Here is a 17052-nt window from a genome sequence, read left to right as displayed (position 1 = left end):
GTGTTAGGTGTTATAGGTAATCTGCAGATGATTTGAAGTATACATGAGGATGCCTATGAGGTATATATTTTATTCATTTTTTGGAAATGAATCAAGCAGCTATTTATGATCTACATGGAGAGTCCTGGAACCATTCACTCATGAATACCAAAGGAAATTGTGTGTCTCTTTTATATATATTCATGTGGGTACATGTGCATATGTATTTTTCTTCATATTGTAAGTTATATAGGCCATGTATGAAGAACATGCTTTTCCACTGACAATTCTAAATTAAAAGGGTTGCATGAAAATAAAACACAGGAGCCTGGGAAATAATAAGCACATATATCTTATACCTGTATTTTTACACACAGTTTTTATGGAGGAACAGCTTGTGAGTGTTTAGGTTATGGAAAGATTTTAGCATACTTATTAAAATGTATTTATTTTGTAAATTTGATAAAAAAATTTAGATGTCGCTACAGCAACCCAAGTGTGGTGTTCCATGTGTTGATCATTTTTTGAGGACAGCATAGAATACTGTAACTAAACATCTTTGGTTTAGCCAGGTGCCCGTGGCTCATACCTGTAATTGTAGCTACTCAGGAGGCTAAGATCTGAGGATCACAGTTCAAAGCCAACCTGGGCAGGAAAGTCTGTGAGAGTCTTATCTCCAATAAACCACTAGAAAATGGGAAGTGATGCTGTGGCTTAAGTGGTAGAACACTAGCCTTGAGCTGAAGAACTGAGGGACAGCACCCAGGCCCAGAGTTCAAGCCCCACAACTGAAAAAAACAAACAAAAAAATCTTTGGTTTATTCAAACAACAGCTGGGTAAAGTACTTTAAATTGAGTGATGATTGTTCAGTAGGAAAGTGGCTTTTAACAACTTAATCTGAAAAGGTGAACATTATTTATTTTATATGTCCTCTGTAGGCTTGCAAGTTTGTTTTGTAAAACTCATGTAAAAACATGCATGAATGCACTCACATATGAGTTTGAATCTACATATGCATGCATGTGCACATACGTACATACACACACACACACACACACACACACACACACACACACACACACACACACACACACACAGAGTATACCTTTGCAGATAGTAAAGATAAGCACATCCAAACTTCTTTATGAGTTACTTTGGGCTTTTGACACAATGAGTTATATATTTTCATTTTTCTACTTTCCTTTTCCAAATGAGCACATCTTTTTCTTCTATTACAGGGAAAACAATAAACAGAGACTATATAAGTTGAAATAAAATGAGGTTAAATGTTTTTAGGCATGGGACATAAAAGCAGAACCCAGTGGTTCAGTGCCAGTGTTTGTCTTCAGTACACCACTGCTTCCAGAACACCTCAGCACATCCAGTGTTTGACCAACTATATTGGCAACAGTAGTGGAGGGACTGGCTGCTTCTATAGCATTTCCATTGCTTTGGCTTATCCCTGATATCTCTATGGATCTAATTATTTGGATTCCATAGTGAATCTGGTAAAAAGAAGCACACAGATAGTCTGTGACATGGGAACAAGTTTTTCAAACATTAACCACGTGTGTGAGTGCCTAGGGCAAGTGGTTGCTTTTGTAACTTCCCAGGCTGATTCACACTAATGTAACATCAGCCCTTCTAGTCTCAGCTCTGATGGAGGCAGTGTCTTAACATACATCACATTCCTACAATAAAGGTATCAGGAAGTATGAGATATGAATATGCTTGGAGCTAATTTTGTCTCATTATTACATATCTACTTAGATTATTTGTTTGGCAAAATCATTTAGGACCAGCATTCATGCAGAATTATTACATTTGGCTAGTAAGTATACTTTATAAAAAAGCAGCTCTAAATCTGTACTGCTAACAAAATAAAACGGAACAACATACAACAAAGGGCCCATCAGCTGCACTGTACATGGATGAAAAAGAACTAAACAACCCAAAGACAGTGATGGGAAGGGATTAATGAGAGGGAAAGAGGGAACAGCTTACACTGAGCAAAAGGAAAGAAATATAAACATCACCTGATGTGGATGAAATAACTGAATTGTCAAAGCTCATAGAATTCACAAACTGTATAGCCCATGGTAATGACAATTTACTTTGTGAAAGTTAAAATGTGTTTGTGACTTTAACTAAGTATCACTATTCCACAATACTGTGAAACATGTAATTTCTGTAATCACCATTTAATCTCCATTTTAAAAAAGACAAGAAAAGTGAGCCAAGGGATGGGTTAGAGGTGATGGGTGACAATGTTGTCAGGCACCTTGTATTCATATACTGTTTTAAAGAATGGGAACTTCTTTGTACAACTATTTAAAGATAATAATAAAAATAACAATAATAAAATGGTTTTTAAAAAGCAGCTCTAAATCTGTACTGCTAACAAAATAACTTTGTTTTCATGCATCTCCTCCTTTAATTTTCACACTCACTTTAGGAGTTTAGAATAATTAGAGCATACCATTTTAAGTCAAAACTGGTATTTGGCATTTATTCAAAATTATCAGAGCAAGATTCCACAGAAGGAACCATTGATTTTTGGTATGGTCATTGTTATGGGTTTTTTGTTGTTGTTCTTCTTTTTTTTACTTTGTTTTTGGTTTAGAATGACCCTCAATCTCAATCCTCCCAAATACTGGGATGAGGTGTGTACCTTTACATTCTGTGAGATTAATTTCTTTAATAGGAAATCTCTATGCTAGATTTTGAAGTTTTCCTAAAACATGTGGACACAGGAAACAACATCTATGTACAATCTGATGTGTAAATTATTTGAAATACCTAAGTATATAATATCTGGAGACCCAATTAAACTATTTATCCCTGGTGAATGTTGTCTATGAGCAGTCAAGCATAACATTTTCACCAATACCATTGAAACTCTGAACCTAGTTTTAAAAAATGTGCATTTCAGATTTTCCTCCCTTGTCCTATTCTATCTAAGCTCATAGAGTTATATTGGAAATGAACTTTACAACTTTGGTCAGGGGTGGGGTGCGGTGGGTTGGGGAGGAGTGTGGAAAGTCAGGGAGCGAAGGGATAGTGAGACAATAAGGGAATGGGTAACAATGATTGACAAATAATGTACTCATGTACATCATGTAGCTGTAACCCCTCTGTACAGCATCTTTACATAAAATAAAATTTAAAAAATTATTATAATATAATAAATATAATTAATAATAAGATCATTTTTACTAATTTAGGAGTTATTTTGCATATCTGCTGTTAGTTCTGCAGATGTAGCCCCCCCAATTGCAGGTACTGCTGAGTTTCTATTAAATAATTTATGAGGAGTGTCACTTGCATGAAGTCAGAAAGTTTGCAAAAGTTTGCAATTGTCATGCTTTCTGTGTAGGAATAAAGGCTTCTCTGAAGGTGACAGTCCAGCAGGAGATATATGTTTCATAGGCTGTTGTTTTTAGATGACCTACTTTATTGTCTATATCACACAAACTATTTTAAGCTGACATCAGTTGTAATGAGATTGCCTTATGGCTGGTGATGAAATCCTTTTTATCCTCATTCTTAATTTTTAAGTAATTAAATATTAAATCATTAGTACTTGCGCATGGTAGGTATCATTTTTACATTATTTTCATGTACACATTAATTATTTTTCTTTATTTATAAAAGGAGGTGACATACAACAAAGCAGTTTATCAATATAAATACAATGAATCCATTTGGAACAATATCATCTCTTTCAACATTCTCACCCATTCCTCCCATACCTACTCCTTCCTTCACCCTTCTTAATTTCATAGGAAGGACATACATTGAATGCATGTCTTCATTTCTCCTTCTTCTCCTCTACATTTAACTATTCCTTGCCTCTTGACCCCATCATACCCTTTCAAGTATCTGCTTTCTGGTGTTTATTTTGTTGAGCTTTGACTTTGCCTTTCTAAAGAATTATACTATTGCATTTCTCCCTTAAATCTACCAGTGAATACATCGGATACTTCTAATGCCAAACCTGAGCATCATCTCTCCTTTCCAGTGAAAGGAAATTTTCAGCATTGACCCAAGGAAACATATTTGCATAGTTTCCCTCATTTGTAGTGCCTAGAATGTGCCTACAAATCTACAAGTAAACACACTGGGTGGTAAGCAAGCAGTTATGAATGAATTAACTGAAGTATAATAGATTCTGTAGAGACCACAAATAAAGAGTAAACCAAAGCCCAAAACATTAGTACCAGGAAATGGGTACTCGAAAGAGGGGAGAGTGGAGCCAAGGGGAGAAGGGCAGAAAAATGGAAGGAGGGAGGGGGAAAATGCAGGCAAAAATTCATTGTAGATACCACAGAATTGAGAAATATAAGGGACCTGGTGGGTCAGAGTGGGGGAGAGTAAAGATGTTGAAGTGATAAAGAGATGAAGATGCATTGCACACGTGAACTGTTTGGTTAAAAGGAAAAATGAATAGGTATCCTAAACTTAAGATAGTAAGAGAAAGGGTGGGTTGGGAGAGAGAGTGTGAAAATACTGAGAGTAGTGATATTGATCAAGAAGCACTGTATTCATAAACAGCTTTGGTGAATGGCAACTCCTTTATACAACTGTTTAAAGATAATAAAAATATTCAGAAAAATAATCCAAAGGGGAAAAATAAATGAACAAAATTACAATAGAAAAATTAAATTCCAAGAACCATCCCATAGGGTCTACTGATTGTCTTGTCCTGGCAGGGCTCAAATCAACATTAGGAGAGAATTTTATCGTAAAAGTTAATCTTAAACTGCAAGGATTCCCTTAAATATCACCATGAAACATGTTGTCAAAAATGATCATTTAATGCTCCCAAATGCCTCAAAATCATCTTTACAGATCTTCTATAACCACATGTTTTAAAGTTTTCTGTCTTTACATGAGAAAGTAGACAGATACATGTTGGAAACGGTAACTGTGTCCACACTCAGAAAGATGCACAGTAATCTCTGAGACCAATATACAAAGAAAGGAAGAGAACAGCTGGAATATGTACTGGGGCCTGCTCTTCCAGCAGAATATAGGTAGCTGGAGGGTTTTTTTTTTTTTTTTTTTTACCCACAGGGCACCGTGGTGGTAGTGTTGATTCAATACAGTTTTTGTGGAGATAGAAAGTTAGAACAGCAAAAATCAAGAACTCTAACAACAACAGATGCTGGAGGGGATGTGGACAGAAAGGAACCTTACTTCATTGTTGGTGGGAATGTAAACTTGTTCAACCACTTTGGAAAGCAGTATGGAGGTTCCTCAAAAGTCTTCACATAGATCTCCCCTATGATCCAGCAATCCCACTTTTGGGCATTTACCCAAATGTTTACAAACAAGACCACACTAAAGCTACCAGCACAACTATGTTTATTGCAGCATTATTTACCATAGCTAAGATATGGAACCAACCCAGATGCCCCTCAGTAGATGAATGGATGAAGAAAATGTGGTATATATACACAATGGAATTCTATGCCTCCATCAGAAAGAATGACATTTCCCCATTTGTTAGGAAATGGAAAGGTTTGGAAAAAATTGTATTAAGTGAAGTAAGCCAGGCCCAAAGAAGCATAGGTCCCATGGTTTCCCTTATTTGCAATATCTAGTATAGGTATGAGTCTAGCGGAAAAGGTCAGATAATGTGATGTTAGGAAAATGAACCCTTAAATATGTATTTTAATGTTTTCGTTTCTTTCATGCATGTGCCTCTAACGCATTTATAAGATTATTTCTTTGTTGCTTTGTATGTCTCTCCCCCACAGTGTAACCCCCGCTTTCACTATATTTGATGTCTGTATAACATGTGGAGGAGATGGGGACAAACAAGTCGTTTAAGGATTCAGGTGGATCTGTTGCAACAATGAGAAGTACAAAATGTCATGTCAAAACCAACTTTACAATGTCGGTGTGGGGGGGGAGGGGGGTATAATTGGGTGGGGGGAGGGGGGAGGCTGGGAAGGGAGGTGAAGGGTAAACAAAGGAGGAGGCTGCAATGCTTGGTAAGAAATGTATGCATTATCCTGCCCATGTAATTGTAGCCCCTCTGTACAGTATGTTCTCAAATAAAATAAAATTAAATTAAAAAAAAGAAAGAGATAAAAATGAATTTAGAACAGAAAGGTGTGGAGATTTTTCTCTGGTTGTATTTTGAGCAAGGTATTTCACCAAAAATAGAGCACCATGGTGTTGAGAAAAGGGACCTCAAGAACTGGATGACTGAGCACCAAGGAAAAAATTGCACCTTGTTCCAAGGGATTGATTATTTTCTTGTTTTATTTATGAAGGGACAGTTGAAATCCATGTGTTTTCTATTAGTCCTCCTTTTCCCCTTCTCCTTTACCCTTCTCCCCTTCTCCTCATCTTTATCCTCTTCCACTTCATCCTCATCCCATTCCAATCCTTTCCTTTATCATCTTCATCATCATCTACTTCCCCTTCTCCTTCTATCCATATCAAGAACCAGTTAGTATTTCAATAGATTTGGCTAAATAACATCTTCGATGATTTCTCCCAACTCATCGGCACCAGCATCAGAGTGGTTCATAAACCAGCTCTCTGTTTCTTCATGCTGCCTCTTCCTGCTAGCTTTATTCTGTGTTTGGAGCATTTCATCAAATCCTTTCCAGATTTCCATTTGCTTTCAGTGGATTTTGAAGATGGATCACCACTCTCATTCAGGTGAAATTCTCTGGAGAGAACTTTATTTTCAAAGTTCAGGATTTTCATCAGACCAATAATCTATTCTGTAACCTGTTGTCATATCTTCAAATTCTGCCATTTCAACTCTGGTCAGGTAATGTAGCACTTCTTCATCTTTCTCTCCAAAAGGTACAGACACTTGAGGATGGTTGACAAATCTTATGGATAAATTTGGGATTTCGGTGATCAGAGTTTAATTTTTTTTCTACTTTCAAAATCTCCTCACTGTGGGCTGGGAAGGTGGCTCAGTGGTACAGTGCTTGCTTTGCACACAGGAGGCCCTGGGTTTGATTCCTCAGTGCCACATAAGCAGAAAAAGCCAGAAGTGGTGCTGTGGCTCAAGGGGTAGAGCACTATCCTTGAGCTGAAGAGCTGAGGGGTAGAGACCAGGCCCAGAGTTCAAGCCCCACGACTTACCAAAAAAAAAAAAAAAAAAAAAAAAAGAAATCTCCTCACTGACTTGATCATTATGTCTATTTCACTTTGTACTTCATTGATATATTCAACTGCTTCTTGCTGTTATTTTTCTCCATTTGGCACACTGGGATGTATCTGCCAGCTTTAGGGCAGGACTCTGTTTAGTTTTCTCAGGTTGAAGCTGTATGGGGATTGGAGATTCAGGAAAATGCCAGAAGCAAACCTCAAAAGGTCATATCAAGAGGAAGGGGAAGCAATGATCTCACTTTATTTTAAACTAGTTTTTGTTTAAATGTGTTATAAAATACATTCATAACAGCAGTCACGATCATGTGGCAGCAGATCTCCTTAGTCTCTCCCTAATTTCTTACACGCATGACTCCACAGAGCCCCGAACCTGGACAGATGTTTATGTTCTTGAATATGGCTATGAATACTTCTTTCCACTGGATCATGCCAGTTATAAGGACTTAGTTAAATAAAATTCAGCAGATAAAAGTATTCATGTCCTAACAAATGGAGCGATGCCATTCTTTCGGATGGAGGAACAGAACTCCATTTTGTGTATATATCATATTTTCTTAATCCATTCATCTACTGAGGGGCATCTCGGTTGATTCCATATCTTAGCTATGGTAAATAATTCGACAATAAACATATTTGTGCTGGTAGCTTTAGTATGGTCTTGTTTGTGTTCATTTGGTTAAATGTCCAAAAGTGGGATTGCTGGATCATAGGGGAGCTCTAAGTGGTGTCTTTTGTGGAATCTCCATACTGCTTTCCAAAGTGGATGAACAAGTTTACACTCCCACCAGTAATGAAGTAGGGTTCCCTTCTGGACACATCCCCTCCAGCATCTGTTGTTATTAGAGTTCTTGATTATAGCCACCTAAATGAGGTGAGGTGGAATGTCACTGCTATTCTGATTTGCATTTCTTTTATGGCTAGAGAAGTTGAGCATTTCTAAAGTTACCAGCACAACTATGTTTATTGCAGTATTATTTACCATAGCTAAGATATGGAACCAATCCAGATGCTCCTCAGTAGATGAATGGATCAAGAAAACATGGTATATATACACAATGGAATTCTATGCCTCCCTCAGAAAGAATCACATTGCCCCATTTGTTAGGAAATGGAAAGACTTGGAGAAAATTATATTAAGTGAAGTAAGCCAGGCCCAAAGAAACATAGGTCCCATGGTTTCCCTTATTTGCAATAACTAGTATATGTGTGGGACAAGCATAAAAGCTCAGATAAGATGATGTTAAGTGAAATGAACCCCAAGATAGGGATACAAGTGTTTTTTTCTTCTTGCTATTGTTTCTAACGTATTTATAAGGTACCACGTGATTTTTTGTTGCTTTGTATGTCCCTCCCCCATTGTATAACCCGTTTTCATTGTATTTGATGTCAGAAAATTTGGGGAGGGGAAGGGCAAAAACTAAATGTTTAAATAGGGATACAGCTTGACCCATTGCAACAATGAGATGTACAAGACACTATGTTGAAAATGAACTTTACAATTTAGCCAGGGGTGGTGGGGGTGGGTGGTGGAAGGGTGGGGAGGGTTGGCAGGTGGGAATCATGGGGGGGTAAGGGGTGTAGTTGAGGAGGTTGGTGGGTCGGCATGGTAGGGGAAAAATAGAGGAGGAGGCAACAATTCTGGATAAGAAATGTAGTCATTACCTTGCTCATGTAACTGTAACCCCTCTGTACACAATAAAAATGTTATTTTTTAAAAAGTATTCATGTCCAATGATTATTTCTTGTTTCACCACATAACTTTTACACAAAATGCACCAACAAGAAAATCTTATGACCACCGATACAATCTAAGTATGTTTTTGAATAAACCAACATAAACCTTTCATTAATGAATTCGTTCAACTCATCTCATTCCACCAAGTATAATTAAGATTTGATATATCATATTAACTATAAATTAATTTTCAAAACCAATTACACTATGGTAATATAATTATTTAATATATAAACAGCAACAAACTATGGCACTTAATTAAAATCAGATATCTGCTTTACTTAATATATTAACCATTAAACTTCTGACTTTTCAGAGCTTTGGATACCATATAAATACATATGTCTACAGATTTACAAAATCAATAAAATACAATCATCTCAGGCAGAATAGAGGTTAATGGTGTTGAATCCAGGCTCTGATAGAAGGCTTCTGGGTCTGCAACTTGGTTTTCTTAATTACTAGATATATGAAGCCAGTTATTTAACTCTCCATAAGTCATGGTTTTAAAATTTATTAACTCAATCTAATTACCATTTCAAATCAGTATTCTTACATTTACTAAAATGAAAAACAAAGACTTTTGAGTTGGCTTGCTTTTCACAATGGTACGATTAAGTAATTTCAAACTTATTTATGTATATTTTAAAGATGAAGAACAAACTAAAAGGCCTGTGGATAATGGGATCTTAGTTTCTTTCCCTTCAAATAAGAACATCAATACATATGACAGGAAAGTCTAGATTGAACCATAATTGCTTGTAGTGATGATGACTCACTGAAAGTCCTAACCCCTGGGTCCTAGAGAAAGAATCTGACCCTGTTCAGCAATTTGATCATACAGCTAACTGTGCATATTCATATCTCTAGAGCTCTGTTTTTTCTTTATTACTAGTTGTAATGATGCTAGGGTCAAGGCAGGGAAAAATCTGAGAATTTGTCTTTAGCTTAGATCAAAACTGTAAATACATTTTTTTCATTTTTATATGTATTACTCTGCTTCACAATGTGAATGAGCTTTTGGATCCAGACACAGGTCTATGACCAGGATTCTAAAAATATAAGCATAGAATCTGATTCTAGATTTCCAGATTTTCTTACTCCAATCCAATTAATTAACTCTCAATTTATTTTTATAAATAAAAGACAAATTTACAGAAGTGAAGCTGTGGCTGAAAGTGATAGAGTACTAGCCTAGAGAAAAGGAACAGAACCCAGGCCTTGACTTCAAGCCCCAAAGCCAACAAAAAGTAAATAAATAACCAATGACAAATATAAAATTTAGTTTAAAATTAGAGTACAAAGATGCTCACAAATAGGGCACAGATGAGTAGTTAAGGTCAATCAAAAATACATAATTGAAATAATGAATCAATATACTTAGAAATAATTTCTAAAAGTTATATAAAATTTCAATGCTCATTTGAAGATATGGTAGCAACAAACATAATGTAATAAAATGTATGATAGCATCAAGAGATCTAAAATAGTGTAATTATTAAGAAAGCCAAAATCAAAATTCAGCCAAATTAAACTGCAGGAAGCTGGTTATTGGAAAGGGTAAGTGGGGTCAAGAGGAAAGGGGTAGACAAATAAAAGGAGAAAGGGGGGGAAATGAAGTCAAGAATGAAATGTATAATCTTACAAAATTAAAAAGAATGAAAGAAGGGGTAGGTAGAGGAAGGATGAGTGAGAATGTTGAAAGGGGTGACATTGATCAAGATATATTGTATTCATAAACTGCTTTGTGAAATGTAAAACTATGTAAAAATAATTTTAAAATGTGAAAAAAATCATTCCTACATATTTTGTTAAAAGTTTCTAACATATTTATAAGATGATTTCTTTGTTGCTTTGTATGTCCCTTCCCCACGGTATAACCCCTGCTTTCACTGTATTTGATGTTGGTATAATATGTGGAGGGGAAGGGAAATAAGAAATTGTTTAAATAAGGATACAGGTGGACCCATTGCAACAATGAGATGTACAAGTCATTATGTCGAAAATGAACTTTACAACTTTGGCCAGGGGGAGTGGAGTGGGGGTGGGGAGATCGGAAGGGATGGTAAGGGGAAACAAAGGAGGAGACAACAATGCTTGATAAGAAATGTACTTATTATCTTGCCCATGTAATTGTAACCCTTCTATATGGTATTTTCACACACAAAAAAAGAATAGAGGTGTTTCACTTTATACCATTATAATAGAATTTCCTGGCTAAATTAGAAAGGTGTACTGCTTGAAGTACAATATATGCCTATATAGAGCTATCTCTGAGAAAGTCTTCATTTTGTTAGTATGTGCTAACTCAAACCTAAAATAAAAAATATAAAGGATATGACTATTCACACATCAAAGAAGAATTCTAAAGCACACAGCAGAACTGTTTCTTTCTTTGCTTTGGTATTGCTTCACAAGTGACAAACTGTTCAGAGAACATAAACAAATCTCATTATATAGGTACATACATATATATATGTATATATATACATATATACATATGTATACATATATACATATATTCATATATATATATGAATATACACACAAACTTTTTCAAATTATGTCAGTAAGTCCTCAAATGATTTTATTTATATATTCTTCTATAAGGAAAATTAATATCCATTGCAAAACAAAATTAATCCAGTTGATCATTCTACTTTATCTAAAGCAATTTTTATAATTTTTGAAGGAAATTCTTTATTTTCTACAGATAAAACACATCCATAATTTCCTCATTTAAATATATATGCATGTCAAAACCCTTGTCCTAAAGTACAGCATTTTAAAAATAAAATGATTAATTTTGTATGTGCCCACAATAACTTTATCATAAGATTATCTGAATAGTGCTGGTAGCTTTATTATAATCTGGGTTGTGGTCTTTTGAATAAATGTCCATGAGTGGAATTGGTGGAACATAAAGTAGATCTAAATTTAGGCTTTTGAGGAACTTCCATGTTGCTTTCAAGAGTGGCTGAACAAATTTACATTCCTGCCTACAGGGGAAGAGGATTCCCTATGTGCCATAATCAAGCCCTGGAAGAAGCCCAGATGCCCCTCAATGGACAAATGGGTCAAGAAAATGTGGTACATATAAACATAATAGAAATTTACTGATCCATTAGAAAGAATGATATTGTGCTATTTCTGAAGAAACAGAAAGACTTAGAAAACATGATGTTAAATGAAGTAAGTCAGGCCCAGACAGACAAATGCTTCATGTTTTCTCTCATATGTAGAAGCTAGATTTAGCTAACAAATGAACAGGTAAATACTTAGGTAATACTTAATGGTGTACATATGTATTAACTGAAATACAGTAGATAAAAAGGCTAATTCAAATTGTGTAATTCATAGAAAGACAATGTAAAAGTTCAACCAAATGAACACCAGAAAACAAGTACTAGAGGGTGGGGGATGGGGTCATGTGGGGAGGGCCAGATGAATAAGAAGGAGAAGGGAAGGAGAATGCAATCATGAATTCAATATATATCCTAAAATACTACTAAGTAGAAGAAGGAAAGTGAAGGAAAGGGCAGATTTGTTGTATCCTGATTTTCCAGAGACATGCCAACACAGTCAATTAGGCTAGGAGTCTTTATTAGCAGGGCAGTGATTGCATCCATCTCACAGAGCTTTGGAGTGCAGCCCAAAGCTGCCAACCTACTGGGCATTGAAGGGCGCAAACCACAGGCAGGTGGTGTTCTTGTAATAAGACAGAGCAAGCAAACTAGTGGTAAAGAAGCAAGAATTACACAATTTGCAGGAATTTGGCAGTTATTGGTTTCCCTCTCGCCCATTTCTTGAAATCTGTGGAGGTCATTCTGGTTATTCAGTTCACTGTGCCTTCTGTGTCTCCCCTGGCCTGGAGAGACCCCCATAGCAGATACTGATCATTTTATACTATTCACTGAATTCCAGTAACCCAGTGTTTAAATCAGCAATTTACTTCAAGCCTAATTTTCCCTTTAATGACTAACCTGGAGTTTCTCTCTACCAAGAGGTTCTGCCTTTAATGTTTTGCCCTATTCTTTTTTTTCCCCTATTCTTAATCACCAATAATTTTGTTCTCTTTCTGATTTCCCATTTTACATTCTTTTTGTGGTAGTCATCACAGGCTGAGAGGGATGGTTGAGAATGTTGAAAGGTGTGATATCAATCAAGATGCACTGCATTTGTATACCACTTTGTAAAATGGCAACTATTCTGTACAACTTCTTCAAGATGATGAAAACATTTTTAAACGATTGTTTTATTTCCTTTAAAATAATGTAAATATGACCATATAAGACGATGCTAAGCAAAATGAACCCCAAGATAGGGACACAAGTGGTTTTATCTTTCTTCCTATTGGTTTTAATGCATTTATAATGTACCATGTGATTTTTTTTTGTTTCTTTTGTATGTTCTTTCCCATTTTATAACCCCTGTTTTCACTGTAATTGATTCTGGTGCCGTGCATCTTTTACATATATATTTCTAGTTTGGGGAGGGGAAAGGAAATAACAAAATTCTGAAATAAGGATACAGGTTGACCCACTGTAACAATGAGATGTACAAGACACTATGTTGAAAAGGAACTTTACAACCTGGGGTGGAGGGGGTGGGGAGGGAAGAGTTGGGGAGGTGGGGAAGGAGGAAATGGTAGGGGAAAAACAAAGGAGGAGGTGACAATTCTCAATAAGAAATGTATTTATTATCTTACTTATGTAACTGTAGTCCCTCTGTACAGTATTTTACAATAAAAATATATAAAAGCAAAAATAATGTATGGGTATGCTCACAGTTTGAGATGAAATAATTTGACACTGGTTCTTTCTTTCAGTCATTGAGATTTCAATATTCTCAGCAAGTAGGTAATAGGATAGTTCTTGGTTTCTGGGTGATCAACATATACCCTGCAACTTCTACATCCTTTAATTTTTAATGGCCTGCATACATTGACAACCTGCTTTTCCTTCTGTTCATTTTCACAGTGAAATGAGGGTGTGGAGAGATATCTAAATGGACGAAGGGGTCCATATTATGAGTAATCACCAACTCCGACTCAAAGAGCATCTGGCGATTCCTTCAAATATCTGTCCAAATGGAAGAATTAACTATCATTGTGCTGACAGTAATATAACTTATTGATCATTAAACCAAAAGTCAATAATAATTTGTTTCTTATTTGTTCCTTCTTAAATGTTGAGTGTATGACTTTGACTCTTTTCCAGGTCTCAGCAGGTCATAGCTCCTGAAGGTTTGTTTTGAGTTTTTGATGACATTCTCCTAAACCTGTAGAAGTAGTGGTTGGGGGGAGAGGGTAGATTACTTTCAGCCCATCTTTTCAGTAACTCAGCATCAACAAGACAATCTTCAAAGAGTATAAATATGCTTTCCTTGCTCAAAAAGGGTTAGCCCTTATCATCTTGAAAGCAATGAACTGCTGTGGGCTCTTTTGTAGCGATACGTTCTTTGAACAGTGACCTCAAACCTAAGGGAGAGAATTTTAAACAGGCTTGCTCTATCAGTTCACACAGAAGAAAGGATTTTCTTTTTCCCTTTGGATTCATGTATATGTGGCCATAGATAGATGAAAAGATTGTGAAGCCACGAGACAATGTGCTCTTTGTACAACACTGTGTCTAACTGAGCCTCTAACGCAAACTGAGGTCAGAACATTAGCAATGATTTGATAGAAGGTTTTCTACAGGAATTTAAAAATGTTTTGACAAACCATAGTATCTGTTAAGTAGCCTGTCCATCATCCTCATTTGACCTTGTTAAATGGAAAAAATAAACTTGAAGATGCTGTCTGGAAAATCACAGCTACAAAGTTAACAGAGGTCCTTTTCCAGGTTATACATCATTTGGAATATATGTGTGATTACGTTTTATTCAGTTATAAAACAAAAATGCAAACCAGAAGTTAATAATTTCAATTATTAATGGAAACTAAAGTCTAATGTACCATTGTGTCAGTTAAACATTATCTATATTCCCCTACTTTAGTTTATGCACCAGGAAAGCAGTGTCACATTCAAATTTGTACAATAGAAATGAAACTGCAAAACAAATAAAATGACCTCAGTTAGGTTATTCAATGATCCCAAATGAAGAACGTCATTATCATAAAATTATAATTGTCACTAATTATTATTTTTAGGATATCGAAAAATTATAGGACATTACAGTGAAGAGTTGTTCCAGAAATGTTTTACTCACAATAAATTAATCCCTTTTAGAATATTTGGCAATGTTTTTGTAAAGCAATTTGCATTTATACTGAACCTGCTTTTCATATGGTTTTGTGTTTCCCCGGAGTTTCATCCCATCAAGTATACTTTTGTTACATTGAACAAAAGGAAAATGACAGAGTTCAATCAGAATTAGTATTGCAATAAATGTTGTTCTTCAGTCAATGTGGACAATATTTAAGGAACAAATATATACTTGAAATTCTACACAGGATGATATACTGTAATTGTTTTATCTTCCTTTTCTCAAGAGATTTATCTTATCTGGGAAGGGACCCCAGTTGACCTGGAAAGCCAGATAAACTTAGCTAGCTCAGCAAGGAACATTCATCTGCATAAGTGAGTACCCATTATTCATAAAGGCAACTATCTTCATGATTCATTGTGATTAAAGTAGATAATGGTAGTGTGACAGAGGAATGATGCCAACTAAGGAGGAAAAAGAAGTCCTTTCCCCAAATGACTCAGTGTCTACTGCCTTTCTGAACTTCCATAAAACTTGCTATTTTATTAATTCCTCGGTCATATATTTTATGCTATATAGAGTTCTCTGAACTAAGAATACTCTTAATTTCCCAGAGGAGTTTTTTATAATTTGAAAATACATGTTTTCTTTTAAACAGATATAATATATATAGATGAATAATATATAGCTATAGTATAATGACTAGTTTTATAAAACTTAGGTCAGCATTTTTCATACTGTGGTGAATAGACCACCACTTCAGAATAGTTTTGGTTGCTTTTAAAATAAACACTACTCTGGTACTCATTGTTCATGTTTGAAAGCCTAGCTACTCAGCAGGCTGAGATCTAAAGATTCCAGTTCAAAAAAATCCTTGTCAGGAATGTCTATGAGACTCTTTTCCCAATAAGAAAATGGCTGAAACTATTAGCATGGTTCAAGTGGTATAGGCCCAGAACTGAGCAAAAAGTCAAGCACAAGTACAAGGCCCTGAATTAAGAGTGTATTTATCCTGATGACCTATCTATTAAATCACAATTACCATTTAATATAATTTTTTAAGTGAAGTAAGCCAGGCCCAAAGAAACATAGGTCCCATGGTTTCCTTTATTGGCAATAACTAGTAAATGTCTGAGTCAAGCAGAAAAGGTCAGATAAGTTGATGTTAGGGAAATGAACCCTAAGATATGTATTCAAATGTTTTTGTTTTCTTTCATGCGATTGTTTCTAACACAATTATAAGATTATTTCTTTGGTACTTTGTATGTCCCTCCCCCACAGTATAACCCCTGCTTTCACTGTATTTCATGTCAGTATAATTTGTGGAGGGGAAGGAGAAAAACAAATCGTTTAAATAGGGATACAGGTGGACCCATTGCAACAATAAAATGTACAAGTCGTTAGGTTGAAAATAAACTTTACAACTTTGGTGCAGGGGTGGGGGGAGAGGATTGGGTTGGGGGGAAGAGGGAGCATGGGAAGGGATGGGAAAGGGAAACAAAGGAGGAGGCTACAATGCTTGATAAGAAATGTACTCGTAATTATAACCCCTTGTTCAGTATTTTCACAATAAAAATAAATAAATAAATAAATCACAATTACCAGTCATGGGCATCAATCAAGATGCACTTTACTTAGTAAATTTAATTGTTGAATGGTAACTCCTTAGCATAACTACTTAAATATCATAAACATACAATTTAAAATATTTTTACTAAACCAGCAACCTTCCTTCTCTGTAACCCATAATTTGAAAGCCTCTGAAAATGAGTTACTATTAGTATCTATTTCTACCCTCATTCAATGATGTTATGTCTAAAGGAGCAATTGCAAGGCAGAAAGACATTTTCTCTCTTGTTCTCAATTTTGTGTGGAGTTTCTAGTTTGCACATGACGTACCACTTACATCTCAATCATGTAACCCTGTTGTGGGAACCAAGGGGACTAACTAACCCCTCTGCTCTCCTGAACTTGATGTGAGTTTCAT

At 35.6% G+C, this 17052-nt stretch overlaps 1 protein-coding gene and 1 pseudogene across 3 annotated transcripts in view; both read right to left on the bottom strand.

Moving 5' to 3' along the window:
- The window catches only part of Dpp10 (dipeptidyl peptidase like 10), a 1479312-nt gene that overhangs the window by 274498 nt on the left and 1187762 nt on the right, over positions 1-17052 (bottom strand). The gene's annotated exons all lie outside the window — the stretch shown is intronic.
- Positions 1273-12684, bottom strand: LOC138809823 (protein SET-like; annotated as a pseudogene).

The sequence above is a fragment of the Dipodomys merriami genome, unplaced genomic scaffold (assembly GCF_024711535.1).
Source record: "Dipodomys merriami isolate MVZ:Mamm:240054 unplaced genomic scaffold, mDipMer1.0.p SCAF_1, whole genome shotgun sequence".
Lineage (NCBI taxonomy): Eukaryota > Metazoa > Chordata > Mammalia > Rodentia > Heteromyidae > Dipodomys > Dipodomys merriami.
Note: the sequence above shows the minus strand (reverse complement) of the source record. Positions and strands in the feature narration are given on the sequence as shown.